General features: G+C 41.2%; 1 long non-coding RNA gene across 1 annotated transcript; it reads left to right on the forward strand.

Moving 5' to 3' along the window:
* The first annotated feature begins 1,120 nt into the window (after nucleotides 1-1,120).
* Nucleotides 1,121-27,985, forward strand: LOC125098788 (uncharacterized). Its single transcript, XR_007126950.1, has 3 exons — nucleotides 1,121-1,254; nucleotides 24,029-25,174; nucleotides 25,604-27,985. It is a non-coding gene; the product is annotated as an uncharacterized LOC125098788 (long non-coding RNA).

Raw genomic sequence — 27,985 nt, forward strand, 5'->3', positions numbered from 1 at the left:
AGCAGGGACTGACAAACTATGGCCGTGGGCCAAAATCACCGGGGGGCCTGATTTTGTACAGCTGGTGAGCTAAGAATGGTTTCCATGTTTTTAAAGAGTTGCCACAACAACAACAACAACAAATAAAAACAAAGAATATTTAATTGACACTCTCTGTGGGCTGCAAAGATGAAGATATTAGTTATATGGTCCTTTACAGAAAAACTTTACCAACCTCTGCATTGACGTTTGAGAACTCTTGCCACAGGGGCTGCTAAATCAATGAGATAGAAGGAACTTGGATTCGAGTAATTTTGTGGAGCACACTTTGTAGCACACTTTGTCAATCTAGCCAGCTCATCTCAGGACTGCTCAGCAAAGGAAAAATAAACTCTGGCATATGTAAGCCATAATTATGTGAGGTCTCATTGCTACAGTGACTGAGCCCATACCCTAACTAATGGAATAGGTTAGAAGGAGCTGCTAGGTAATAGGATGATCTCTCTTTCCATACCTCACTGTTAGCCAGTGGCCTGCTATTTGCTTTTAGTGTCCCACATCACATCTTTCCTGGTGGCTTTTTTAAAAGATTCAGATGTTGGGTTCACCTAGCCATCTTCCACATAACTTGAGTGCCAGAGGCTTCAGAAAAATTCACCATCAAGTTCAATCTGCCTGGATGATGACACAAATGTTTTCCGCTGAAATCATTTCTTCAGAATAATCAGTAACCTCATAATCAGCAATCGTGTGCTTGCATATCCCTATTCCGGTATATTGGTTTAGAATGCTTGGTGTGTCAGCACTGACCAAACCATCATGACCCCTTCTCTGGCTGATGCAAACAGACTCACCCTTTTTGGAAAAAATACAGGAGTGGCATTAGCTTTTAATAGATAGGATTTAATGGTGATATTTGCAGCTGTTGGCTGTGGGATTTCTTTTTAAGAGGACAGTTATGATTTAGGCCAGACACATAAGACTATTGCAATTAGGGAGGTAACTAAAAAGGCGTAAATGACCTTGTAAGGAGAGGGGTCTGTATTCCCAGCTGTGCTCCCATTGCCCGCTAAAGCGTCCTGTCTAGATCAGGAGATGGTACTACGGAGCCTCTGCCTCAGGAAGCATACCAGAGGGGAAGGAAGGGAAAGAGCGTGTTGAATTACAAAGTTCAGAGGGCAAATACAGCTCTTCTCTGTCTCTCTGGAAATGTATAAGCTAAGCAGCAAGCCAGGTGGTAAAGCCCGATATCGGGCGGGAGCGCTGGGTCCCAAGGTAAGGCGCCGCGCACAGAAGCAGAGCTCAGGTTTGGGGCCATCCGTCCGGGTGGGTGTGGGCAGAGGAAGACGGTTGGTTTGCAGGGAGAGGCAATGGCTTCGCAGCACTTCATAAGCGCAGTTGTGACCACAGGCTCGCTCGTGTCATTTTGTGTGTAGTAATGAAGCCTGACGAGAGGTCTCCTGCTTGCCGATAGCCGGCTGTTGTCCTAAAAATGCAAACCATCGCCTCAGGCCATGGAATCGGGAACAGGCAGAGGACAGAGGCTCCGGCTGGGCGCCCCACTGCTAGCTCTCCCTTCAGCACTCCCGACTTGGACAGAGAAAGCTGGTCTTTACCCTTGTACATAAGGACACAGAAGAAAGGGATTTTTTTTTTTAAGGTGTCCCAGAGGCCGATGGTTTTAATCCTGACTTTTTGCTGAGCAGATATTAAAGATGGGGGAGGGGGGATGCCTACGACCAATCCTCGAGTCCCCGTGTGTTTTCTCATGCAAAATAAGCTTTTTGAACTTGAAAGCTGCATTTTCGCCTAGTTCCCCAGTGCGCCCCGCACTCCCCCTCCCAGTCTCCCTTCCACCTCTATCCTCTTTGTTTTCTCCATAGAGTGGGCAAGTCAGTTGGAGCCTCCCCCCGGCAAGTCTTTTAACGATGGCTCATTAATAATCGATGGGCCTGGCGAACGCAGGAGTTCACAGCTCCGGGGCGAGCCAGCCGCAGACCCCGCGCCCACGACAGAAACCCCGGCCTGAAGGAAGCCCCTGGGCCTGGGCCGAAGGCCCGCGCAGCGGGGCGCTGCTCTGGGGGCTTCATGGAGCCCCCAGAGCGGCCGAAATCAGGGCCGGGTCCTGAGCTGCTTGCCTGGGCCGGGGTTTAGCCCTTTCTGCAGTGTTTGTTTGTTGTCTGTTTTTGTTTTGAAATGCTGCCTTCCCGCTTCCCCAGCAAGCTGCTGGTCCTAAGGCTGCAAACACTTCCTTGACTTGGGGAAAGGCAAGTTTTGAGTCATAACTTGTCCCCCATTGGCTCTGAGGGTCTTTGTAGCCCACCGCTCACATTTCTGAAACCCTCCTCCTTCCTCTTGTCAGTCTCCTTGTAAGCAAACCCCAAAGCTGGAAGGAAAAAAAAAAAAACCCGCATGCTGTTTCCTTGTGTTTTTAGGCATCTATTATTTCGATGGAATTCTTGACAGACAATAAAAGATTTAAAAAAAAAAACTGTCGATTTTTGCTGTCAAGGAAACAAGCTGTTCTCCTCATTTAAAGCTCCCTTGGTAAACCTGGTGGAAACTTTATTAAGAATTGATGAATATAGTCAGTCTCTCACAGAAGTCACCTGGAGTTGTTTCTAGAACTAAAATATGCCACAGCAGAGCTTGAATCCCTGATAGTAAATCCCATCTCCTATGAATGACCTTGGTGTTCTGACAGGCCTGGTGGAAGGGGCTGACCCAGACTGGGCTTTCCCACTGAGGAGGCCATTGTGATGCACCAGCACCTCACACCTGTGTAGCACTTTCTGGTTGGAGAGGCTTCAGATGAACTACAAAAATCACTCCCCCATAACCCAGCAGTAGGTGCAGATCAGGTGGGGGCACAGGGAAGTTATGGGCAGACCACCCACCTGCTGTGGCGGGGGGGGGGGGGGGGGGGGGGGTAGGGGTGGTGGTGGTGGTGTTCAATTACCTTAGCACTGTAAGGCCTTCTCGGTACTTTTGTCTTCCGTTGCACCTTTTTCTCCTTCTTCACTATTACTTATTTGTTCATTGCTTTCCTTAAAATTCTGCCTGCCAGGGAAATTGGGCAGGTAGTCCGGGTGGTTCTCCATCTGTGTTTATATCCCTATGGCCTCTACCTCTTCTTGGTGAAGAGCCAGTGTATCCCACGAACCACTCTGATTTCAATATGAATTTAATCAACCTGAATTGTGACCACGTTGGTAGCTCTCTGTGGTTTGCACAGCGCTTTTATTTATTTATTTGTTTATTTATTTTAATGATTTTATTTATTTGACAGACAGAGATCACAAGTAGGCAGAGAGGCAGGCAGAGAGAGAGAGGGAAGCAGGCTCGGATCCCCAGGACCCTGGGACCATGACCCGAGCCTAAAGCAGAGGCTTTAACCCACTGAGCTACCCAGGCACCCCTGCACAGCGCTTTTAAAGTTGTTCTCGTAATAGGCCCTGACAAAGGTAATATTTGGACCCACAAAATGATGTGACCACCCCAGTAACCTGGCCCATATCACAAATCTAAAGCCCGGCCAGCTTACACTTAGTGGAAACATTTCACTGGCAGGGAAACCTACCACCCACCAGTCGCAATCCTCCAACTCAGCTCTAGCTAGCTTAACTTACCCTAGAAAATAGGCCCTGCTAGTCCAATAAGGAAATCCCTGGCCTCCTCGTCAGTCATGCCTTGTATCCATGCTACTGCTTCTAACGCTCAGTGAAACTTGCTCTCACCCAAAATCCCTCTGCTTGTGAGGCAATGAACTCCTCCAATCTGTGGTGCATTGTCGTTCCCTGAATAAAGGGTATCAGGCTTGTTATTAAATCACATGACTTTCGTCATTTGACAACCTTCACAGCAAACCTGTGAAGTAGGGATTTTTCACCTCATTCTCAGGTAAAGCAGCTCAAGCAAGTTCAGACTTTGTTCTTGGCCCTTTGTCCTGCTGCTAGCCCATCCATACCCAGACACCTGCTTGGCAACTAGGGTATGTGCAAAGTAAAGATGCAAAAGCTTATCTTCCATTTCTGGGATGCCTGTAAACCAGCAGTTAAGCTGTGGTATGCACACAAAAAATCGTAACTCAAGATAGAATTGTATTCCTCTGAAAAGAATCTGAGCAAAGTACTGTATCATCTCTGAGTAGGGGCAGAGTCCTTTTTTTTTTTTTTTTAAATACTATTTATTTATTTGAAAGAGAGAGTGAGGGGAGGGGGAAGGGAAAGGGGAGGGAAAGAGGACATTTAACCAACTGAGCCACCCAGGTGCCCCGGGAGAGATTCCTTTTAATGGAGGGAACATGTAGAGTGGTTGGTTAAAGTCATGGTCCTTGTGACCACAGGGACTTGGACTGAATCGGCTTCACTATTTGCTGGGTGACATGGGACATGGGACAGATTGACATGGGACATGGGACAGATGATTTAACCTCTGTAAGTTTTAGATTCCTCATCTATAAAACTAGGTTAGTTATACTTACTGCATTTCCATGGGGATTAAATGAGGTAATCCATGCAACTCCCTGGGCCAAGCACAGAGTGAAGACTTGATAAATGGTGGCAATTATTGGAATACTCGGTATGCTTGGGATTTTGACAGCTCGAGATGGGGCAGATGATGACATTTCTTTCTTTTCTTTTCTTTTCTTTTTTTTTTCTAAGTGTGATGGAAGGAATTTTAAGAAGGGGTGAGCAGGTTGTATTTACATTTTATATAAATCACTTTCTGACATTTTCTGCTTCATAGTCCTAAAATTGCACTGTGTAGTACAAGTCCCTCAAAAAGAAGGTAATTACCAACATAGTTTTACCATTTGACCAGTACTTTACAAAGCACTCCCAGCCCTTCTCTACAACAGTTTAGATAGAGAGTATTTTCTCCTACTCACAGAGGAGAAAATAGGAGGTCCAGAGGTAAATCAGCTTGGTTTTGATCACATCTATCCAGACCAGATTCCTTCCTTTTTCTGATTCTTGCTCAAGACTTCTTTCCTTGACACCATTCTGTGTCTGTGTCTCTTACTTTTGCCTGGCACTTAACAGTCTACTAGGCATCGATTTGAGCACATTATACCTTTTAAGTCAATTCACCTGTACTGCGTGTCTTTGAAGTAGGGACTTTCATTATCCTACTGATAAAGGAATTGAGGACAGAGAAGGCAAGTAACTTGCCCAAGGTTTCACAGTATATGCTGGACAGCTTCTTGGTACTGTTCCCACAAAATTGTGCATCTCCTATTTGTATGCTCTGTGACCTCCAGTTTCTCTTCTATGATGCTTTCTATCTTATTCCAACAAGAATAAGAACTAGCCTGAGGTGAACAGGTCATTACTAGGTGGCTACAATACCAGGCAACTCATCTCAGCCAAGAGATGTGGGCAGTGAGTATCTGAGTTGCTCTGTTGCCCACCTTCCAGGCTCCCTTTGACCAGGACAGATGTGGCTTGGTTGAGAGGCTGTACAAGTAAAGGTACTGGGGCGGCTAGGGTTGGGAGAACATGGTATTCAAAATAAACAGACTGGGATAAAGACCAGTACAGCCACACTTGCTCTTCTGGAACCCTAAGCAGATCAGTGACATTTTGATGGGGGTCATAATTGTTAAGTCTGAAAAAATCCTGGCAGTAATATGAGCACTTGTTTCCACCTGCCTCACACATTGTTCTCAGGATAAAATAAAGCAGTGCATGAATAAGCAATGGGAAGACTCTAAAGTGTATAAAAATATGAAGAAAACTATTTTTAATACTAAACTCTTTTTAATATCAAATAAAATCCTGATTTATCTCCTTGTCTGGAGTGACTAGTGGAAATGATTTGTTTCTGTAACTGAACCCAGATTAGGTCTCTGGACACCAACTTTCTTTTAACTCACCTTGATTTTTTTTATCCATTGAGTTATTCTCATTTCCATCTAAGTAGACTTTTAATGATTACATCACAGTCCTTGTCTTGGGAGAGAATCTGAATCCATGGGTCTCGCCAGCTTAACACCTTTGTCCAAAGAACAAGGAGGAGACACTCCCCCGGTTTGTAGTGTTAATTGATAACTATAGTCAATGCCACCCCTTCATCAGGTTAGGATAGAGAAGGAGGTCACATTTATTTTGTTATTCAAATGATATTAACTGTATGTCATCCAATTTCCTCTTTCCCTGTGGTGTTCATGAGAAAATTAGGACATCTAGGAACCTGCTCAGTCCAAAGAGCTCCATAAATACATCACTTTACAAAGGGCAAAATTCGAACATCTGGTCAAATTGCAGAAGAGCCCCTTTCTCTGCTGCTCTTGCTGCTATCATCAGCAAACCCCACAAGTTTAGAAGCTGATGTCCTGACTATAGACAGGCTGCTCTTCCAAGACCATCATGGGGTCACTGGTGGTTTCTCCACATGAGGATCAGGGAAGGGAGGAGTAGAGCTTGCCCAAGGAGGCCAGAGCCTCCGAGATTAAAGCCCTATGCAAGCAGCAATCTAAGTCCTCACACCCACAGCCCTGCCCTGGTGATGCACTGGCTCCAGAGTGACCATAAGAAGGGAATTGAGTCTTGGCCACTCTGGGGCCTAGGGCCAGTCCTCCTCTCCAGCGATCCTGACTCTAGAGTTGGGTCAGCAGTTACGGACCCTCCTTTCCTCCTCAGGAGTCCTTTTGTTTCTCCTGCAGGCAGCCTCTGTTGGACTCACCTTAGTGCAGGGGGTCATCAAACTACAGCCAACGGGGCCACATCCAGCCCGCTACTGTTTTTGTAAATAAAGTTTTATTGGAACACAACCATGCTCATTTGTTTACATAGCTTCCATGGCTGCTTTGACACAGTAGAGTGGAGGACCTGTGTTGACACCCTGTGGACTACAGAACCTAAAATATTCACTACCTGGCACTTTGTGGTAAAAATGTGTTCAGACACCTGTGACCATCCAAAATGCTAGAATGACATTGATTATCAAAGTAAAATGTTCTTGGTCCTGTTTGTCATTCTCCTGCAGGGTTCTGGATCAAATAAGTGGATGGATGTAAACGAATGTATGTGTGAAGGGTAGTGCCAATCATCAAAGCAGCTTCATGCCAGGTTCTTGTCAAACTACCCCCCAACAATTCTTTCATACTCTTTCTCCAGAGCAATGATTCCCCCTCGCCCCGCCAGAACAAAGAAGATGAGCTCTGAGTTGATCTGATAGCTCCACTTCCAGAAATAGAAATAGGTAGCAAGTTTTAAATAGAGCACAGTCTGACTCATCAGTATCCCAAACACACTCCCAAGGATAAGAAAGTGCTATCATAGGGAATAGCCAATGGCTTCTCAAAATAAGTAAGTCTAGTACTCATAGTACTAGTAGTCATATCAGGTGACTTTTGGACCGTCAAAAGATAAAGAGACAGGAAATCAATCTTTTTTGAAAGATTTTTGTGAACAGTAATTTTTATATTGAAAACCATCCATGAGAAAAGCACTCGAGTCATGTTGACCCAACTAATTAAAAATGAGAAGATTCACAATGTAGTTTGGCTTTTCCTCTCTCTCTCTCCAAGAGACTTGTTGTACAACAGCCTGAGCTAAACATGCTGTGTCAATCTTATCTTTTATGTTTCCTGGGTGTTTTCTCCTGAGATCATGGCAACAACCTTGTCATTATTTTAAATATTTTTGCCTGTAAATTTCAGAATACTTGATCTGATTTTAATAAGACCCATGTGTGAAATCCTTTTTTTTTTTTTTTCTTCATCTATCATTCTGATTCTTTCTGCTCTTTAGTACAGCACAGCTTGGTAGCACTAGGTACGTCTTGTTGAAAGTATGTCCATAAATATGTCCCTTGCAGCATGGAACAGCTTGTTAAATTGGCAGTCCTCAGCAGTTTGCCTAGAAAAGTTTGCCTCACTTGCGATAGTCCAAATGTAGGGCAGAACACAGCGTAACTTTTTATCTAATTTTACCAATTGACATATTCTTCAAATTTTTAACTACCTCGTGTCTTTTCCTTGCAGTGCCAACACCTGACTTGAAAGTGGCTAAATGTTCTCACAATTGCCAAATGTGGATAGGGAAATTACCTTTTATTACTGGAGATTAATTTGGGGGAAATTAAAGAAAATAATACTGTAATTTCAAACAGGATGCTGAATCCACAGTGGGAAATACATCCTGATAGGCTGAGGCCAGAGATTTCTGTTCCTGAGGTGGGATCGGTGCTGTTCTTCATTATGGCAAGGGTAGGGCTTGCTGATTTTAATCTTTCAAGTTTTGTTGATACACTGCCATGATATATGATACTTAGTGATACCCCATTACTGATACTGGTATACGCTGGTATTTCATTCATATACTCTGATTTTCATCTTCTCTAGTTTGGATCCTGTTAGAACTTGGAGCGACAAATAGAGAAGGACTTTGACCCCACACTTATACGTCACAAGGATGAGCCTTCAATGCCCAGGCCTTTGCCCTCACTTTTGTGAGAGGAGGCCATGTTCTCTCCCTCCCTAGGTCTCTAGACTATGGGCGGGCAGCACCACTATGTTTTCAGGCCTCAGGACACTGGAAAAACCTCCCTTGTCAGCCCATAATTACACTATTTAAAATTTGCCAAATATATTCCTTGGGGGAACCAGAACAACAAGACAAGACAAAACAAAACACGTATCTGAATATGGCATCGGTGAAGGGACTCGGGGCTTAGGAGAGAGCACAGCACAATGGCTGTGGTTCAGTGACCCTGTTTTGGTGGCCACACCCTCCAGATGGCTCTAAATGCTTTCGGGGAAGTGGCCTGAAGAGAAGGCATTTTCCATGCTTAGTTCCTGTCAATAGATTTTATCACTCAGTAGGAGATTTGCCTATTTATGAAGAACCTGTTAGAGAATATTATTTTAGGAGCAGTTCTTAAAGAGAGCCTTTTTAGAAATCCAAAGTAGACTTTTTAGAAATGACACCCACCTTTCCACCTTCTTCCTACACATACTATCACAGCTGCAGGTGAGGAAGGACCACTGCATTTAGATCATTTTAGTTTTACTGAAATTATATGAGACACATAACCACCTTTGATTTTCAGGGAGGAGCATTCGTATTCCACACCTCTCTCAAGATTAAGGGACAGAATTTGAAGCTCTTAGTACTTCTCAAAAGTGGGAGTTTGAGTCCCCCCTCTTTCAGAATCATCTTGGGTACATGTTACAGGTGTACATTACTGGGATTAGCTTTTTTATTCACTGAATCAGAGTTGCTAAGGTACTAAGTAGGTAGTTCTGATACACATGAAAAATCTGACACCATCACATCCATTGCCTTGCACGTAGTTGGTGTTCAATACATTTTTTTTTGTGAAATGAATAAAAAATTTTCCCAGGAAATTTAAAACACTATTCAAATATAGTACTTTTAAAAAAATTGAATGTCCTTCAGGCTTTGTGTTGATTTAACCATGTTAAAACCATGACCAAAGACATTCTAAATTGTGGAACTATGTTTGATAATTGAAAGAGAAGATCTCCTGGCATCTTGAAGAATATTTTCTAATACACTTGGAGGGGCCTGTAAAGCACATTTAAAATAGCTATCTTGGATCACTTTACTTTTTTTTTTTTAATTAGAAAAATTTAATTATTGCCAAAAGCTATTTGCTGGAATTGTATAAAAAATGTTTACAGATGCCTTAGGAAGAAAACAGCAGAATGTGGAACTAATTGTGTTGATTCAAGATAATTATGAAACACAAATGACCATTACTTACAACAAGTCCCCTGACAACTAAGGGTTGACTCCAGGGATCAAGCTCAAATGAAGGAAAATAATAATAATAATAATAATAAAAGAGTGGTGATATATTTATGTGGTAATAATCAAACTAGAAAAGGTACTTTATTCCCAAGTTAATAAAGGTCTTTAGTGACATTTCAGGATTTCAGTTCCACAAGCCATATTTTTACTAAGTAAAGCTGCCTCCACCCCCCTAATTTTAAAGGAGTATCTTGTTTTTAAAAATCTTGATTTTCTATCACATTGACTCTTGGGAATAAGAGGTGAATGATTTCCATTTCCCGACTTCCCCTTATGGTGGAAAATGACATATTTGGGTATGGATTGTTTTCATTTCTTTTCTATCTTTGATTGTCAGTGAGATTTCATGCCAGGATTGCAAGTAGAAGCCTAGAAGAGACCTTCTGGATCCTACAAGTTATCTTGGCACAAAAGACCTGAGCAACTCTAATGTAATTTAGATGATCATCACGGTATTTGCAGGCTATTCCCAACCTATGTGGACCTCTTGTTCTCTTGTGATTTGATCATGCTCTATTTAGACTAAAAGATAGAATTAAAAATATAGAAAAGGCCAGAAACTTCTAGTGGAAATCACCACCAATAAGAAATGTTAGGGGACCAAACATGATTTTGAACAGTAGCATCTGGAAGAGAGAATTTAACACCTTTGTGGAAAAATAGTAAGGCTTCAGTTTCACTTATTAAACTGAAAGAGAAGCTGTAAATCAACATGTAAATCCCCAAAACAACCTTGTCTAATAGAAGTAGAAGGTGAGCCACAGATGTAATTTAAAACTTACTACTACCTACTTCAAAAAAAGTGGAAACAGGTGAAAGTAATTTAATAACATATTTTATTTAACCCATTATTTCCAGAATATCATTTTAACATTTAATGAATATAAAAATTATTAATGAGATATTTGACATTCTTTTATCAGACTAGGTCTCCACATCTCCATTTGAATCAGCCATATTTCAAGTGTTCAGTGGCCACATGTGGGTAGTGGCTGCCATATTGGACAATTTAGCTCTGGACTGTTAATCCTCCATCTGCATATGAGTTCTCTAAGAGGGACTCTTTTGATGGATGAATTATTTCAAATGTTGTAAAATGTTTTTATTTCTATGTGATCTTGAGACTTGAAACTATGAATATATATGGGTGAATGGCTAGAAGGAATGAGAGTGAAGTCTGCTTTATGTTCATACATGTGAAGGCTACTCTTGGGTTTGCCCAGGCTGCTAAGGCTGAGCTTTTCTAGAACTATGACTTGTCCAGTTGCCTAGGTTGGGCTGCCAGACACTGCAGTTTGCAATGTGCTATGGCTCTGTTGGAGGACTAGACTATTGGATATTACCTTAAGATGTCTTTACTCTCTGCTAGTGGCTGTCTCACTCCAGCTTGCTATCTAACAGCAGTTTTTGTCTCCTCTGCCAAAGATGCTAAGCCAGTGGACTGGTCCCATTCAAGGCCCTCACTGTTGGCTGGTTACTAACAGACATCTCAAGGAGGCAGACATGATGCTCATGGTAAATATGTCTTATAGCCAGAGTGAAGGTTGAGCAACACCACAACTCATTGTTTAGACTTAATCTCAATCTGGAGTGTGCCACATCAATAATATATTATTGCCCTAGAAACTTAGCAGTTTTCTTAGACTGTTTAAGTTTCTTTCTGGATTTTAAGTTCAAAAAGTTGTTAATTATATATCTTAGTTCATGACACCATATCATTAGTTTGTATAGGCTTCTCTCAACCAAATGGCTGACTCACTTGTATGTCATCTATCTCTCTATCATCTATCCATCAATCTATCTCATTTAATCCCCAGTTCTCAATTTCTCACTGCCATTCTTGTTCTTCTTCCTATTACAAGCAGTCATATTATTGTGTTTGATGGTATCTTTTTGTTTTTGTATATTTTTATAAGACATTAGTTCATGCATTCTAGTTTATATGAATATTATTATGTTAGATCATTCTATTTTCTTTTTTATCATTATGGCCTATTGTTTCTAAGACCTATCCATATAGCTATGTAAACATCCAGCTATTTGTTTCTAATTGCTGCAGAATACTTTATAATTGGCATTCACTATGTTTTACCTGTCCACCAGTGATGGACTCCATGATTGCTTCCCACCACTATAAACAACACTGTGATAAATATCATGGGAGATGCCCTCCACTGTATAAAAGTATTTTTGAGAATTGTATCCAAAGAAGAATACTTTTTGTCATAAGGAACATTTAATTTAACTAAGTACTACTACCAAGTTATTTCCAGAAGGTCTGCACCAGTCTATGCTTAAGCCAGCAGGCAATACACCCGTTTGGCCAACAACAGCATTATTCATTTTTCCAATTTTAATCAATCTAATCAAGTTCTTGAAAGTTTTTATGCTATTTTGTTCAAGTGTATGGTAAAACATAAAATTGAGAATCAAAACTAGGTGACGAAATCCAGTTTTCTATTCCTTTCAAAAACATTTGACTACATGCTGGTTGTAGGGGACTAGGGGACTAGTCTAGGGGACTAGAGGCAATAAAATCACTTCCAATACTATGTTGAACAATACTATGTTGAATAAAAGTGGGGATAGTGGGCATCCTTGTTCTGTTGCTGACCTTAGGGGAAAAGTTTTAAGTTTTTCACCATTGAGTATGATATTAGCTGTGAGTTTGTCACAAATGGGCTTTATTATGTTGAGGTGCATTCTTTCTATACCCACTTTGTTGAGAGTTTTTTTTTTTAAATCATAGATACTGAATTTTGTCAAATGTTTTTTTCTGCATCTGTTGAGAAGGTCATATGGTTTTAATATTTCCTTTTGTTAATGTGGTGTATCATGCTGACTGATTTGCAAATGTTGAGCCATCCTTGTTTCCCTGAATTGAGTTCCACTTGATCATGTCATATAATCATTTTAATGCATTGTTGAATTCAGTTTGCTAATATTTTGTGTTAAGGATTTTTGCATCTGTCTTCATAAGGGATATTGGCCTGTAATTTTTGTGGGTTTTTTTTGTTTGTTTGTTTGTTTTTGTTTGTTTTTGTTTTTGTTTTTTTGTCTGGTTTTGACATTAGGGTAATGCTGGCCTTGTAAAATGAGTTTGGAAGTGTTCTTTCTTCTTCAATTTTTTGGAAGATTTTGAAAAGGGTAGGTGTTAAATCTTTGAATGTTTGGTAGAATTCACTAGTCTGATCCTGGACTTTTGTTTGTTGAGAGGCTTTTGATTACCAGTTCAATCTTCTTACGAATAATCAACCTATTCAATTTATTTTTATTTCTTCCTGACTCAGTGTTAGGAGATTGTGTTTTTAGGAATTTGTCCATTTCTTCTAGATTGTCCAGTTTGTTGCCATATAATTGTTTGCTTATGATTCTTTGTATTTCTGTGATATCAATTGTAATTTCTCCTCTTTCATTTTGATTTTCTCTATTTGAGCCCTCTGTCTTTTTCTTTTGGTGAGTCTATCTAAAGGTTTATCAATTTAGTTTATCTTTTCAAAGAACTAGATTTTAGTTTTATTGATTCTGTTATCTTTTTAGTCTCTTTATTTCCATTCTGATTTTTATTATTTCCTTCCTTCTACTAACTTTGGGCTTCACTTATTCTTCTTTTTCTAGTTCCTTTAGGTGTAGATTTAGATTATTTTAGAACTCTTATTTCTTGAGCTAGGCTTGTACTGCTATGAACTTCCCTCTTAGAACTACTTTTGCTGTATGACATACCCATAGATTTTGGTATGTCATATATCTATTTTCACTTGTTTCTAAATACTTTTAAATTTCTGCTTTGATTTCTTTGATGACCCAGTGACTGTGCAGTAGCATGTTGTTTAATCCTCAAGTTTTTGTGTTTTTTCCAGTTTTTTTCTTTCTCCACTTAGGTCTGTTAATATTTGGTTTATATACTTTGATGCCCCTATGTTGGGTGCATATATATTTATAAATATTGTATTTTCTTGCTAGATGGACCCCTTTATCATTATGTAATGCCATTCTTTTTCTTTTATTACAGTCTTTGTTTTAAAGTTTATTTTGTCTGATATAAGTATAGTTGCATTAATTTTCATTTTCTTTGCATGGAATATATTTTTCTCTCCTTTCACTTCCAGCCTGTGTGTGTCTTTGGCTCTGAAGTGAGTCTCTGGTTGACAGTTCATAGATGAGTCTTGTTTTTTTATGCATTCAGCCATAGCCTTTGACCAGAGAATTTAGTCCATTTACATTTAAAGTAGTAAGTGATAAGTATGTACTTACTGACATCTTAAAAATTGTTTTCTGGCTATCTTTGTAGTTCCTTTCTGTTCCTTTCTTCTTTTTCTTTCTTCCCTTGTGATATGATGAGTTTTTCCAGTGCTATATTTAGATTTCTTTCTCATTTTCTTTTGTGTATTTACTGTAAGTTTTTGATTTGTGGTTACTCTGAGGTTCACATATAACATCCTATGTATATAGCAGTCTATTTAAGTTGATAGCAACTTAAATTTGAATACATTCCAAAACACTACATTTTTACTCCCCCCCCTCATATTTTGTTTTTGATATCACATTTTACCTCTTAATCAACAGCCTGATTTGTTCTTGATATGTTCCTGTTGCTGAGGGTGTGCCAAGACCTGTCAGTGTTCCAAGGGGAGGAATCCCATTTAGCACCTAGTTTCAGGCTGATGAGAAGCCAGACCCTTAGGCAGCAGCTTTTAAAATATGCAAATATATACAGTCCTGTGGGATCAAATTATAAACCCTAATGGCCTCCTGACCAGGAGATCTGGAGGTTAGCCCTGGGTGACAGTTGCAACAACGGGGGGTCCAGATGTGTGTGTAAGCTCTTTTCTGGGAGGAATTGGCCAAGAGAATGTGCCAAGATGGTGTCACTTTGCTTACATTCCCTAGGAGTGCCTCCATAGCTTCTAGATGTATGTGAAAACTGAATTCTGCCTCTTAGGATGAAGATACAGGATAAATAAATAGCCTTTTCACAGGAAGTCTGGGTTGTTTCAGTCTGGGGTGGTGGTGGGGTGGTGGCCTGCCTGGGGGTGGTGGCCTGCCAAAACCATCTTTCTGATTGTTAAAAATCTCTTGAAGTGCAGTAACTCCAGTCCTCTTGGCCACCTGAGCCAGGCAAACAATGGCATCTTCTGTCTGGTTTATGTGGACCTGCTGGCTTTAGTAGGGCAGTTGGAAAGTGTAGGGGTGGGACACACTTACCAGCTTCAGAAAAGGCAGTGGGAAAATGTCTTGACTGTCTTGACAGGCCTGGGAACTTCAGCAATGCTGCATGAGAGTACCCTAACTGTGGGTATATGCTTGCCTCAGGATAGAGCCTGAAGAATGCCATGGCTGCTTCTGTTTGCCAGCCCCAGACATGACACATGGTAAGTGTTGCAATTGCCCATGCTCACTGACTTTAGTAAGCAACTGTGAGAATGCTATGATCATTGGTGCTCACTTGCTCTAGCCTGGGAGTAGGGCATCACTACAACTGGCTCTCTGGCCTTGGCAAGGCAGCAAGACAGTGTCATGTCCATTCACCCTTTCCTGACTCAGTGAGGCTGCGGGAGGGTGCTGTGCCTGAAGACACCACTAGCACTAGTGGGGTAGGTGGGAAGCACACAAATGGCATCCACCAGTGCTTCCATCTCTGGAGAGCACTCCAACTGTCCCTTTCCCCTGCAGCAGATTGCTCCAGATCCAAAAATGAATCTCCTTCATGTACAGTTGAGGCATTTTTTTCAAGTCAGTGCTTTTCACCAGATCCTAAGGCTAGTGAGACTGCCCACAAGTATTTTAATTAGAAACTCTCAGTTTCTTAGATCTTTTGGACATCAGCCCCATTGATTTCCTAAGCGAGACATTTTCGGGGGCATATCTCCCTAGGGTTCTGGTGTCTGTTTTGGGGGGAGCCTCCCCTCATTTCTCTGTGATAAGCCAGACTTGTGAGATCTCTCTTTATGGAGGCAGAGGGTGGGATTTTTGTGAGAGTTTGTCTCTACCTCTCCTAGTCATCTTAATGTAGTTCTTTTATACTTTGTTGTGGAGAAGCAGTTCCACTAGTTTTCAGAGGGAAGTGATCAGTATGTAGCTGTAGATTTGATGTGTCCATGGAGTGAGTTCACCATCTTCTCATTGCCGTCTTCAATCCCAGCTCCCATTCATCATTTCAAATAGCTTCCTTATGTCCATGTCCTTACAAACTTTCAGTAGGCATTTGTTGGGTGAATTAGTAAATGAACAGCAAAAGAGAGGGCTATATTAACTTGCATGCCATGTAAAGGCAAAAGTGTGTCTGTTATCCTGTAATATGAGTAAGAGTAACTTTGAGAAGATGAGAACAAGATCTAAAGACAGTAAATTAGAGGATCTGTAGAAAATGAAAAAATATATATATATGCCACAGTTTATACACATATTCCTTATATATTTGTTCATAATTAGGTTCATTATAAAATAATTTCAGAAATGATCTTATATAGTTGGTAAACACTATTCTTTGGAGTTTAAGAAAGCCCTTACTATTTGAACAAAAAGCACAAAGTCATTCTATAATTTGTTGCCAGTATGGGATTCATCTTCAGGCACTCACTCAACTGCACAATTTATTGACAGAGATGGCTGAAAACTATTCTCAGCCTTCCAGTCCATTCTTTAACACCTTACAAGAGAGTTTGCAGAAAATTCTAAACCTCCCCTTCTGACTTTGGGTCCCTCTCATTCTAGAAGCTGTGATGAGGTGTGTGGTCTTCAAGGCCTAGGCATTGGCCCTGGCCTTCAAAATCAGGCATTAGCTAATCTCCAGCTTAGGGTGCTGGGGGGAACTTCAAAGGTAGATTGGTTAAAGCTAGTAAGAGTCTAAATATCCATGGGGGTCACAAATAATGTAGCAAGTCAAATTACAGAAGTTATTACCACTGAATATTCAGGAAGACAGAGTTAGAGCTAAACACATGGGCCAAAGATGTGAGACTTTTACCTACCTTAGTAAAAACAAAGGACCAAAACTACTAAATGGTGCCAGATGTTTGACATTACAGAAAGATGCTGAAGTTAGCAGCACTGAAAGCTTTACTCACAGAGATTGGCAGAATCTGGGGTGAGAAATACAGTTGGCTGAGGGTATGGCTAGTTGTGTTGGGGCCAGAAGATTCTCACCACCTGTCTTACCCCCATACATTTGGGGCAAACCTAGACATACAGCACCTCCATTCAGGCAAACATAGAGAAAGTCAGGAGAAGGTTTCTCCACCTGCTTCCTTCCATTGTCTGGTTACTGAGCACCCAGTTTCTCCAGGTTTTTCAGTCTTCATTGGAAAAGTCGATGAGTAGAGGCTACAACCAGAACCCAAACGGGAAAGAGCAGGATGGGCTGATCTCATCTCTACCTCACTTCTCAGACTGTGGCGCTACACAGGCTGGGGCAGATTCTTCCCTTGCCTCATTTCCTCACATCATGAGGAATTAAGGGATAATATGGACTTTCTGCTTTTAAGGGTGAGCCAGTACTTTAATTAGATCAGATCCCTTTGACTCTTGTTAAATTAGTAAATGAAAAAGTAGTTGAGCGGCAAATTAATCACATGTAGCAGTCTTGCCCTTTGCCCCTCTAGCAGATACTAGTTAAGGTTTTTAGGGGCAGGGGATGATTTTCATAAACAACTGACCCAAAAAATGTTTCAGGCAAATTCACAGCACATTTCAGACTACAGACATTATAAACTTGTGATTTGGATGATATGTGTAGATTCCAGTTAAAACTAGGCAGTCAGTGGGGTGCCTGGGTGGCTCAGTGGGTTAAAGCCTCTGCCTTCAGCTCAGGTCATGATCCCAGGACCCTGGGATCCAGCCAGGCATCAGGCTCTCTGCTCAGCGGGGAGCCTGCTTCCTCCTCTCTCTCTCTCTGCCTGCCTCTCTGCCTACGAATGATGTCTGTCAAATAAATAAATACAATTCTTTAAAAAAAAAAGTAGGCAGTCAATATATTGCATTACATATTGATGTATGTATCAGTATTACTGAAAATGTATTACACATACAAACACAGAAATAAGAGTGGGGTGGCAGGGAGGTAGGGCCTGAAAACCATACCCGGTGCAATCACTATAGCTTCTACAGAGAGATCTTAAGCAGCAAAATCTTGGTGTTGTTTTGTACAGAAATGGAGAAGAGTATTTTTTAAAAAGATTTTATTTATCTGAGACACACACACGCCAGAGCGGGTGGGAGGGGCAGAGGGAGAACTCGCTGCTGAGCACTGGGCTCCATCCCCCGGTCCTGGGATCCTGACCTGAGCTGAAGGCAGACACTTAACTGACTGAGCTCCCCAGGTGCCCCAGAAATGGAGAAGAGTATTTAACCATATTTAAGACAAAAAAAAAAAAAAAAAGTAGATGGTCAAATGCCTACACAAGTAAGCAAGTAAGCCAATTGTTTTTTTTTTTTTTTTTAAGATTTTATTTATTTATTTGACAGAGAGAAGTCACAAGTAGGCAAAGAGGCAGGCAGAGAGAGAGGAGGAAGCAGGCTCCCTGCTAAGCAGAAAGCCCGATGTGGGGCTCGAACCCAGGACCTGGGATCATGACCTGAGCCGAAGGCAGTGGCTTAACCCACTGAGCCACCCAGGCGCCCAAGCCAATTGGTTTTAAAATAATTTTTTTGGTTTACTCTTTATTTTCCTTGGGCAGCAAAAGAATCACCACCATCCTCCTCTAATCACCTCACCACACTCTCTTACCTTATTGTTCTTATGTAAATTTGGTGCGCAATGATAAAGCAGCATCAAGGCACCTCAGTTCATTTGACCCCAAACTCCCTGTTATTCTAAATGCAGTAACAGTTCCTGAAGTGTGTCCTCTGATTGGGATTCTAAAGGAAGGATGTTCCTTTTCCTGGTTTTTGTTTTCTTTTTTTTTAATTGTTTGTGTGATTCTGCAAAAATATTTAGCCATTTTCAGCTTCAGCGATAGTTTTCCAACTCCAGAATAAATATCTGGTTTTAAGCATTTCTGCTTCAGAATGAAATGAGAAGTGAAAGGCAGTAGCCATTAATTTATAATTAAACTGGTTGGGGAAAGGGAAGCACATGCTAGCAGATTGGTCCTCGGTGACTGATACGCTCCCCGCCGCAGAGCCACCGCTGGAGGATGATTTATTATTTTTCCTAATGTTTCTCATTCTCATTTCAGCCGAGAAGGTCACCCACAAAAGACAGAATCCAGAAAAGAGGCGACACGGTTTGGCTTTGGGTGGCTGCCTTTCTTGCCTTTCTTTCCCTGAAATTTTAGTATTTACAGCTTACTCGTCTTAAATTTGACACTCAGCAGACATAAACTGTATTCTTGAGAGGATTAAAGGATTATTCACTCACTAGCTTAATCAGATTAATCAGAGATTTTGAACAAGATATCTAATGCCATTCACAAGATGAGACATGCGATCCCTGCCTGCTAGTTGAACTTGGCTTGAGCAGACACACACTTACGCATATGTGCACGCATACACATGTGCATGCGTGTACACACGAACACGTAGACTTATGTGCACCGATTTTTAGTTGACACATTATAATATTATTATTTAAAAAGACTTACTTTTTAAATCACAATCAATTAGTTTCTGAGGCTTACTTTGCCTAATGACGGAAAGAAAAAAGGAAAGGTTATGTGCCTATATGTTTTCTAATGCTACTTTGATTTGAATTACTTTATTTGTTATGGGTTGTTTGAATTTATTTTTAGAACTCCCTTTTTATTGTCATATCATTCTTTAAGAGAATCTCTGGGACTTTTTGAGGAAAAATTATTTCCATTTTTTTTTTTTGCACTCATGTGAATAATCCTTGAAATCTGAATGTTCTTAACTTAAATTATAGTGCAAGAATAAGAAATATTCTGAAAAGTAGGTCTATTGTTTATTATTAATACTAATATATAATAATAATTATTGTTTTCCATTTCTATTAGGAGCTTAAATTCTAGTCTACATTTATTTTAATAAGCTCCTTTTTTTCTGCAGGAACAAGAGGCAGCAAAGACCCTTTGTACTGCAGACATATTAAACCAGGATTGGGACCAACTGTCCCATTGTAGGAACTCTTATTTTAAAGCAGCCTGAGTTAAGCAGATTTGGTTGGATTTACTTTCATTTGGGTATTATGCTATTTGGGGGATAGACAATGTAATACTGGAAATATTCTCAAAGATAGGAAGAAGCAAAATTAAAATGTGAGCCCTATTCGTCCACTCTATTAATCAAAATCACTTGATCCAGGAACCCCTGAGACCCCTGGGAGCAGAATTTAGATATAGCTCTGCATCGGCCTTGTGGTTCATAAGGCAGTAGATTTTGATGTTCTTGCTTCTCAACTAGAATCTCATTTCTGACAGTTATACAATAATTACAAAATTTTCATTAATCTGTATACGACTCATTAATGTTTGGTGGTGATGCCGTCTTTAATAAGGAATACCAATGCCTGATATTGAAATTCGTATTGTGTTTCAGCTGTTTTAAAGTCCTTTCACAGATTTATAGCAACCCCACGAAGTAAAAAGGCATACCCAGACCTACTCTGTAAGTACAGAGAGAATAAGGGCTTTATCCAAGGTGAAGAAATGAATGAAGATCAAGATCTGAGTCCTGTGAGTCCAAAACAATGCCACTCTTCTGTTGTACTCTGGCTGTGGTTAGGATGGCGCCCCACCCTGTCCAAAGACTACGTGTGTCTGTCTGTGTGTGTCTGTGTGTATCTGTGTGTTCATGAGGGTGGGAGATGTGACACAGCTTGGTAAGTTTATAGGTATGGTTTGTAGCAATGAAATAAAATAAACAAGAGTTCCAACTTAGCAAACACTGGAAACCAAAAGCAGCCAATAAAATTGAACAATGAATTTTGGTCAGTTTCCTGGGCTTTGGAGCTGCAATAAGGTTTTATGGCTGCGGCATAGCCAAAAGTTAGCAAAGGATGAAATCACAAGCTACGATCTCACAGCCTTCGGAGCCTTTGGGGCGCTGGCTAAATTTTATAATGGGTACGGTGTGCCAGACACGTTCTCTCCATGAGCTCATTTGACCCTGAGGTAGGTTCCTCATTGTGGTCCCCTTCTTCGGTGGAGGAACCGTACACGGAGAACTTAAGCGAGGTGCACAAGGTCACAGGGTAACTAAACAGCAGGCAGAGGCTAGAACTGGATGTGGGACATCTATTTCTCATCACCCTGCCCACTTTTCTGCCATCAAATATGCATTTACAGTTCTGGCTGCTTTACAAAATATGATTTCTATGCTGACACCTAATAATCTTCATTATTGCTCTGGGTATGTGTTTGCAGCCCCATCTTTTACCAGAAATAGTGATGTTTGTGCTAGTTTCATTTCAGTCCTACAAAGCTTTCCAGGCTTAGTACATGCCAGACACATGTGAGATGTGTTCTCGTTCATCTCAGTGAATCCTCACTTGGGAGACTGGAATTGCTTAGCTCATGGCAGAGAGAGGATATGCAACTGGGAGAAAGGGAGCAACCTGTCCAAGGGCAAGGCCAAGTAAAAAGCTTGGATTTCCATCCCAGCCTGATTCCATGACCTCGTGTCCTCTCCTTGCACCTGAACGCGAAGCCATGGCCTGGGATGCAGTGCACTGAGCTTCTGATCCTAGCCTTACTAGAAGTGACATAACCAGAACTCAGAATTGAAACAGTCCATGTTTTAGATTTGCAGGATTATCTTCTCCCCACCTGGGGGCCAGGAAGTCTTCTTCTCTCTTAGCACTTTTCATTCACTCTAAGTAATCAAACCTAGTTTCCCTTTCCTTTTCCTGGACCTTAGTCATCTTTTTTCACTTTATGAAACCACATTTTTATTTTTAACCAAATGTACTTTATTATTTCTGATTATCTTACTTCCTTTTGGAGAGAGTGAACTGTACTTGGTGATTTGGTTTTCAATGTGCATCTCTATAAATGGTTTTATGCCAAAACTACAGAACAGTGTGATGTCACAAAGATCCAGATCATCTGTTTAACTAGGTAGAGGTAATTCCACTCTCTTTCTTATCTATGCTGGGTAGAAAAATGATAAACACTGGGGAGAATGATGATTATTTTTTTTTTTTTAAATCCATATGCTTAGTTATTTGAGACTATGTTCAGGCACCAGGAATTATTTTAGATAGGCATGACTAATTTTTTTCTTGTTTGTGTTTTTTAACTACCATTTGCAAACTATCTCAAGTATAGCGAGCACACGAGCCTATCAAATCCATACATTTCCTGCACACACCCACATCCTCACACAGCGTTATGGGCACACATTTCTTCATGTCCCAAAGTGGGGGGAAAAAAAAAAGCTGGTTTAAGAATAGGAGTATATCATAAACTTCGCCTCTGAAAAAACATTTGCATTGGATTAAAACCACACTAAATTTCTTCCTCTAAAAATATTTGCTAGTAACTTTATTCTGTTAAGAACAGTTGTTTTAGTTCACAGAAAAAGTAAATAAAGCCGTACCATCATGGAAGTTGATGGGTTTATAAATGATAGGCTTACAAAAATGAAATTGGTCTGTTTGATACATTATCTTCTGTTCAAATATATACTGGAAAGGTCCCCGATATGTCACCTAAACGTGGGAAATAACTTTTGGACTTGGTTTAGGAAGTGATTTGGACTCAATTACTTTTTGAGGAGATGTGGAGGTGTAAACAGCTTGGTGTGTGTGTGTGTGTGTGTGCGCGCGCACGCACGCATGCACACTGGCACTCTCCAGTGGGATTTCTCTCTCTCTCTCTTTTTTTTTTTTTAACACTTACTCTGTTATAGCTTATCCTGCATTCCCAACAAAGGCTGATACTTCTAGAAGAGCCAGGTGTGTAGGAGATGGTCTCAACTTAGCATTCCCAGAGAGAGAAAGCCTATGCCATTTTAACCTAAACCAAAAGAGATTATGTGACTTAGTGAGCTCCGGGATCACTTAGATTTAGTGTCTGAGCAAAGATATTGGATTTCAGTAATTGCAACCATTGGGTTAACATGGCAGTTATTTGAAATGAATGACCCATGTAGGTGAGAATTCAAGGTTATGGGTCACTGGAAACCTTCATCTGCTGTCGGCATATAGCTGCTCACTGGTGGAGGCTTTCCTACAGAGCTGGGGTCTCCTGGTGGCAAAGGCCAATCCCCACTCTCTTTCCTTCTCTCTTCTGAGTGTGTGTGTGTGTGTGTGTGAGAGAGAGAGAGAGAGAAAGAGAGAGAGAGAGGGAGGGAGGGAGAAAGAGACAGCGGGCATTGAGGTGGGGAGAGAGAGCACACGAGAAGAGACTTCTCAGCTGGAGTTTATTTTTTATGGTAAAAGGAATGCAGATAGAGGACGTGGGCTTCTTAGCAAATTGGCTTATAAACACTTTTTAAAATTAATTAATTAATTAATTAATCACAAGCCTGCTGCTGCTGGAGTTACAGACATGTCCTACATCCGGACCTCCGTGGCGTATTTATATGCAAAACCCAAAACCTACATTTAAGAAGTCTGTGCTTTACTCTATGTAAGTTACACCTATAAAACCAGAAAGTTGAGAATCTCTTCATTTACAACTAATGTGTACTTCATTTGTCAGTATTTATTTTTTCGCACGTGTTACAGTTCCACTTCGGTTTCTTCTGGACCCCCTTGGAATCCCTAACCGTCAGTGACAGAGGTGGTTTGGGAGAAGACCCACATTTTTACCAGCTGTCACTTGGATCTCTGTGCTGTGCTCGGTCTGCTCTCCAGACGCACCCCCAGCCTCCCGCGTTCTATCTCTTTCCCCACGGAGAATTTACTAAAAGGATTTTTTCTAGAGTTCCCCTGTCCTTGGGGTTTTCCATTCTTGCTTGGTCACCAGCACTGACGTCCCTTACATCTGACACACAGGTGGTCCCCTTCCTGGCGTTATTTTAGAACAACAACATAGAATTTTAATATACATCAAGTGAACCCCAACTCCTTATGTGGAACAGAATGAGGCCAATACAGTGGAAGCCATGATCCCAATACCAGAAAATAGGATCACGTTGCTCAATTTCCAAGCGGCAGGCCCTCCTGACCTCTTAAAAAAAAAAAAAAAAAATCAACACATTAATGATGCATTTGCAAACAAACTTGTTTTTACCTTGTGCTGACAGGCCAGTGGGAGGTTAGAGAAAAGAAAGGAAGGCAAGGCAAGGGGGGATTGCCTTGCGGTCTGGTCTTGGTTTTCCTGGACTTGGCTGATGGAATTATTGTTTATTTTTTTAATTTTCAGAGGTAGGCTGATGACAGCTGAAGAAGACTGTATTTGCTGAGGAGCAGCGTGATGGTAGAGAGGAGCAGAGCTCCTGAGGGAGACCTAATGGTTCCTCTCCTTCCTGCACGGAGATAAAGACTTATAATAAGCGTGCATGTTCACCATCTGGCTCTGTGCATGTGGTCCTTATGGAGGGGAGAGCAGCACAATCTGTAAATGATCAGAAGCCATGGCGCTCTCTCCAGAGAATCCACGATGCAATCAAGGTGACAGATGGCATGGCCACTGCTGTGGCCTCATGGAGAAGATCAAAATCACCTTCAATAAACTCTGACTGAAATGGGCACGAGCACCTCAAAAAAGTCAGTTTGTCAGTCAAACTGCGACAGCAAGCTGCATTGGGGAAACATAGCGGCCAGCTCTCTGTTTTCAATCGTTTCCGTCTGACTGGGCCTGAACTATGATCTTTCTCAAATTGTCCTTTCTGTTTAGCTGAAGCAGGCCAGCAAATTGCCAGATTCATCGCTTTATTGAAGAAAATTGAAAACACGATGTCCTCAATTCCGGGGACGCACGGCTGGCAGGTGCTGGGACACCCAAGCACTGAGAGTGGGTCCCTGTGTCTTCAGCCTAAGTTTGCTCAACTTGAGGCAGATTTTTGGAAATGAAAATAAAATGCAAATGTACGCCTGGCCTGAAAAGATCAGCTGGCAATGGATATATGAAGCGTTTTAGGTGTCCAATAAATGTGTGTCGAATAAACACATGCTTGAAAAGAGAAGGAGGAAGGAAGGAAGGAAGGAAGGAAGGAAAGAAGGAAAGAAACGGAGTTGCAGAAGTCTCGGTGTCGTTGGTACCATGTATTTTAAGAGCAGGCTGCCTTAATGATGGATTTGGTATCTGTTTCCTTTTCTATGCATATTTATCGAATATAGGTTTGTGAATTTGAAGTCTTGGACTTAAGGTCAATGAAATATAGGCGTATTATTTTGTCCTGAACAAATTGTGTGGGATTTGTGGAGTCAGCAAGTCTGGACAAATTTCCATTTTTGACCCCCCTCCACAACTGAAACCTTTCCGAAAGCTCCAACTGTTCATAAAATGAGAGGGGAATGAGTCAAAGTTACCTGCAGTGGGAGAAAAACACCGTACTGTTTTTGAGAGGTAAGGGCACTGATTTTGGGTCAAAGATGATGGATCTGAATCAAAGGACTCTCCCCCTCCTTCTCCCTCCTCCTCCCTTGGCAGAGTTCCACTGTTGTTCTCTCTCCCAAGCTCCAGGAAATGTACATTTCAAGCAAAAGTCCACTTACCCAACCTTGTAGTTTCCTAGGAACCCAATATCTGTTATCTGATCCTGGTGTTTTATATTATTAAGCCTGTGAGGAGATCTCAAAATTCCACCATCCCATGGATTTTCCTGCTTGAAACTATAATCTTTTAGATCTGCATACTTACTTGCTTTATTTAAAATCCAAATCTTTCTCCTGCCCCTGACTCCATCATCCATGTTGTAAATTATTTGTTTGACAGCTGAGAACTTATCTTATTGTTGACTCATGGATTCTCATAAAGGCTTTATTCCTCTCATAGGTGCTTCTGAATGCTAATGTCCTGCTCTGGAGATTTACAAACACAACCAGAGAGCTTCATCCTGCAATCTGTGTACACAAAACAAGAGAAACTACAAGAAAGGGCTCACATTTTGAATAAACAGGAATAGCAAGAACTTTGCATATGAACTGTCTTTTCACAGAAGTGTAGCTGACGTGGTACATATCACAGTGATAAGCAGTCTCCAGGATCAGAGGACTCAATTCATTCAGGAAATATCTACTGTGCACTGAACACCTGAGCGGTAGAGGCTGTGCTAGGAGCCTGTGCTAGGTAGGTTGTGCTAGAGGTAGGCTGTGCTAGGCTGTGAAATAAAACTTCACAAGGAAAAGTAGGTAGCAAACAGCTCTTTTATGGGCACTCTGCTCTGCCTACCCCTTCCCCCTCGGGCTGGCTCTCCAGTGAGCAGGCTTCCCATTTCATCAATAATAGCTCTTGTGGAACACACGGCCGGACATGTGAGCTGGTGGGAGCCCGCTGTCCTGTCCCCGGGGACGCTGTGTGTATTCTCTGTCCCGGCCTTTGGCTCTCAGGGATGACAGGTTCTGTAACAGACATGTTCATCAACATGGCCACAAGGAGGGGTGGCAGGGACGGGTCATTTCTGTCTTTTGGTAGCAGTGTGTTCCCCAGACTCTGGTTGCTAGCGGAGACTAATGCTTCAGAAAGGCAAACGTTGTCTAACCCTTTTCCTTAAGGAAAAAAGATTGTACGGGGAAATTCAGCAGTGGGGGCCAGAAGGTTAAAGTAGCTTATACTGGAACATGTCTGTTTTGAGGCATACATCCAGCATGAAGTTCAGTTATCAGAGCTTGGCCCGAATTCCGATCATTATGTTCTTTCTCGTCCTCTCTGGTGCCGAGTGTCACCTGATCATATGCAAATTGCATAATCATATATCATTACTCCCTTTTATGTCCTATCATTCCCAGATAATAAATTGCTTAGAGTAAGTTTCTTTGTGGTAATTTGAAAACATGGGTTTGTCTGCAGAACTTTTTCTTTATAATGCCGCGTATACGCGCTTGCCCTGTATCTCCATGGGTGCGGCAGGTAAGAGGATGTACAAATCTTCGCATTTCATCAGCTCTGAACCCCAGAAGGAGAATGGCTTGTGGCCATAATATGGACAGTAGCGCCAACATGGACTGAGCAATTTTTAATCGCGGAGAGTGCTTTTTATTTTTATTTTTTGGAAGATTGGTACAATGCTGAGAGGAGAGGTTACACAAATTTTAAAACATGCATGCAAAAAGATAGGCAATCTACTAAAAACTCGGCATTCCAAAGCCTGCCACTGGCCTGAAGTGACCTTGTGATAACGTTAATAAATGAATGCTTATTTCCCATGCTCTCTGTGCACCAAGGCTTTTAGACTTCTTTTCAGGAGGACAGTGTTGTCTTATGTCAAAGGAGGGAGTGGGTGGCTCACTACTGGTTAAACAGCTCAGACATAGCTCTACTGATTTTGGAATAAAGACATGGAATACCGTTCTGCATGTGCAGGATGTTGTCATATGAGCTCACATCAGCTCTAAGTTGGGTATTTGGAGGCTACTGCATTTTTCGGTCAGATTCCAACTTGAAGCCTCAATGTCTGCATTTTTTCTGTCCCTGCATCTCTGAACAAGAATGCCACCCAGTACATCCAATGCTTCTCAAGCTGTTGGTGTGTCTTTGCTCAGTTCTCATGATTTTTTTATTACCAGATTTGTGACTTAAAAAAAATCTCTCAGCAAAATATTTCTGTTATAGTATGATGTCTTGCTTAGGAAGGTTAATAAACATTTTACAGAACACATTCATGTTTTGTTCTACTGATTGCTTGACACTCATTTTAATCTTCATCAGGCTAGCAGTGAGCAAATGGTTCCTGTTTCCCATTAGATCCCCCCACCCTCCATAATGAATGAGCTGTTGATCTGATTTCAATGAATTCTCTTGGTGAACAATCCACTATCACAAATGCTTTCTTTGGTCGTAAAACCATGTAACCTCCATACACAAAAGTTATTTCTGGGGCATTTTGTGCTGGTGGAGGGCATAGTTCTTTTCTTGGGGGCTCTTATAGTCAGCAACAACCTGCTTTCCTTTCTTCCCCATGACACTTAAAAAATTATTAAGGTAGTTTTTTTTCCATGCTTTCTCTGTAAGTGTGCAAAGACTCTAAAGCAGAGCTGTCCAAGAGACCTATGACGCAGTCTACAAATGTGGGTCACATATGTAACCGCTCCTTTTTCATGAGCCGTATTTTTACAAAGTAAAAAAAAGGAAATGAAATTAATTTTGATAACAGATCTTACTTAATCCATTGGTTAAATAAAATGCAGTATATCCCTATGATAGAATATTTTTTAGTCA

Source organism: Lutra lutra, chromosome 4, assembly GCF_902655055.1.
Source record: "Lutra lutra chromosome 4, mLutLut1.2, whole genome shotgun sequence".
Lineage (NCBI taxonomy): Eukaryota > Metazoa > Chordata > Mammalia > Carnivora > Mustelidae > Lutra > Lutra lutra.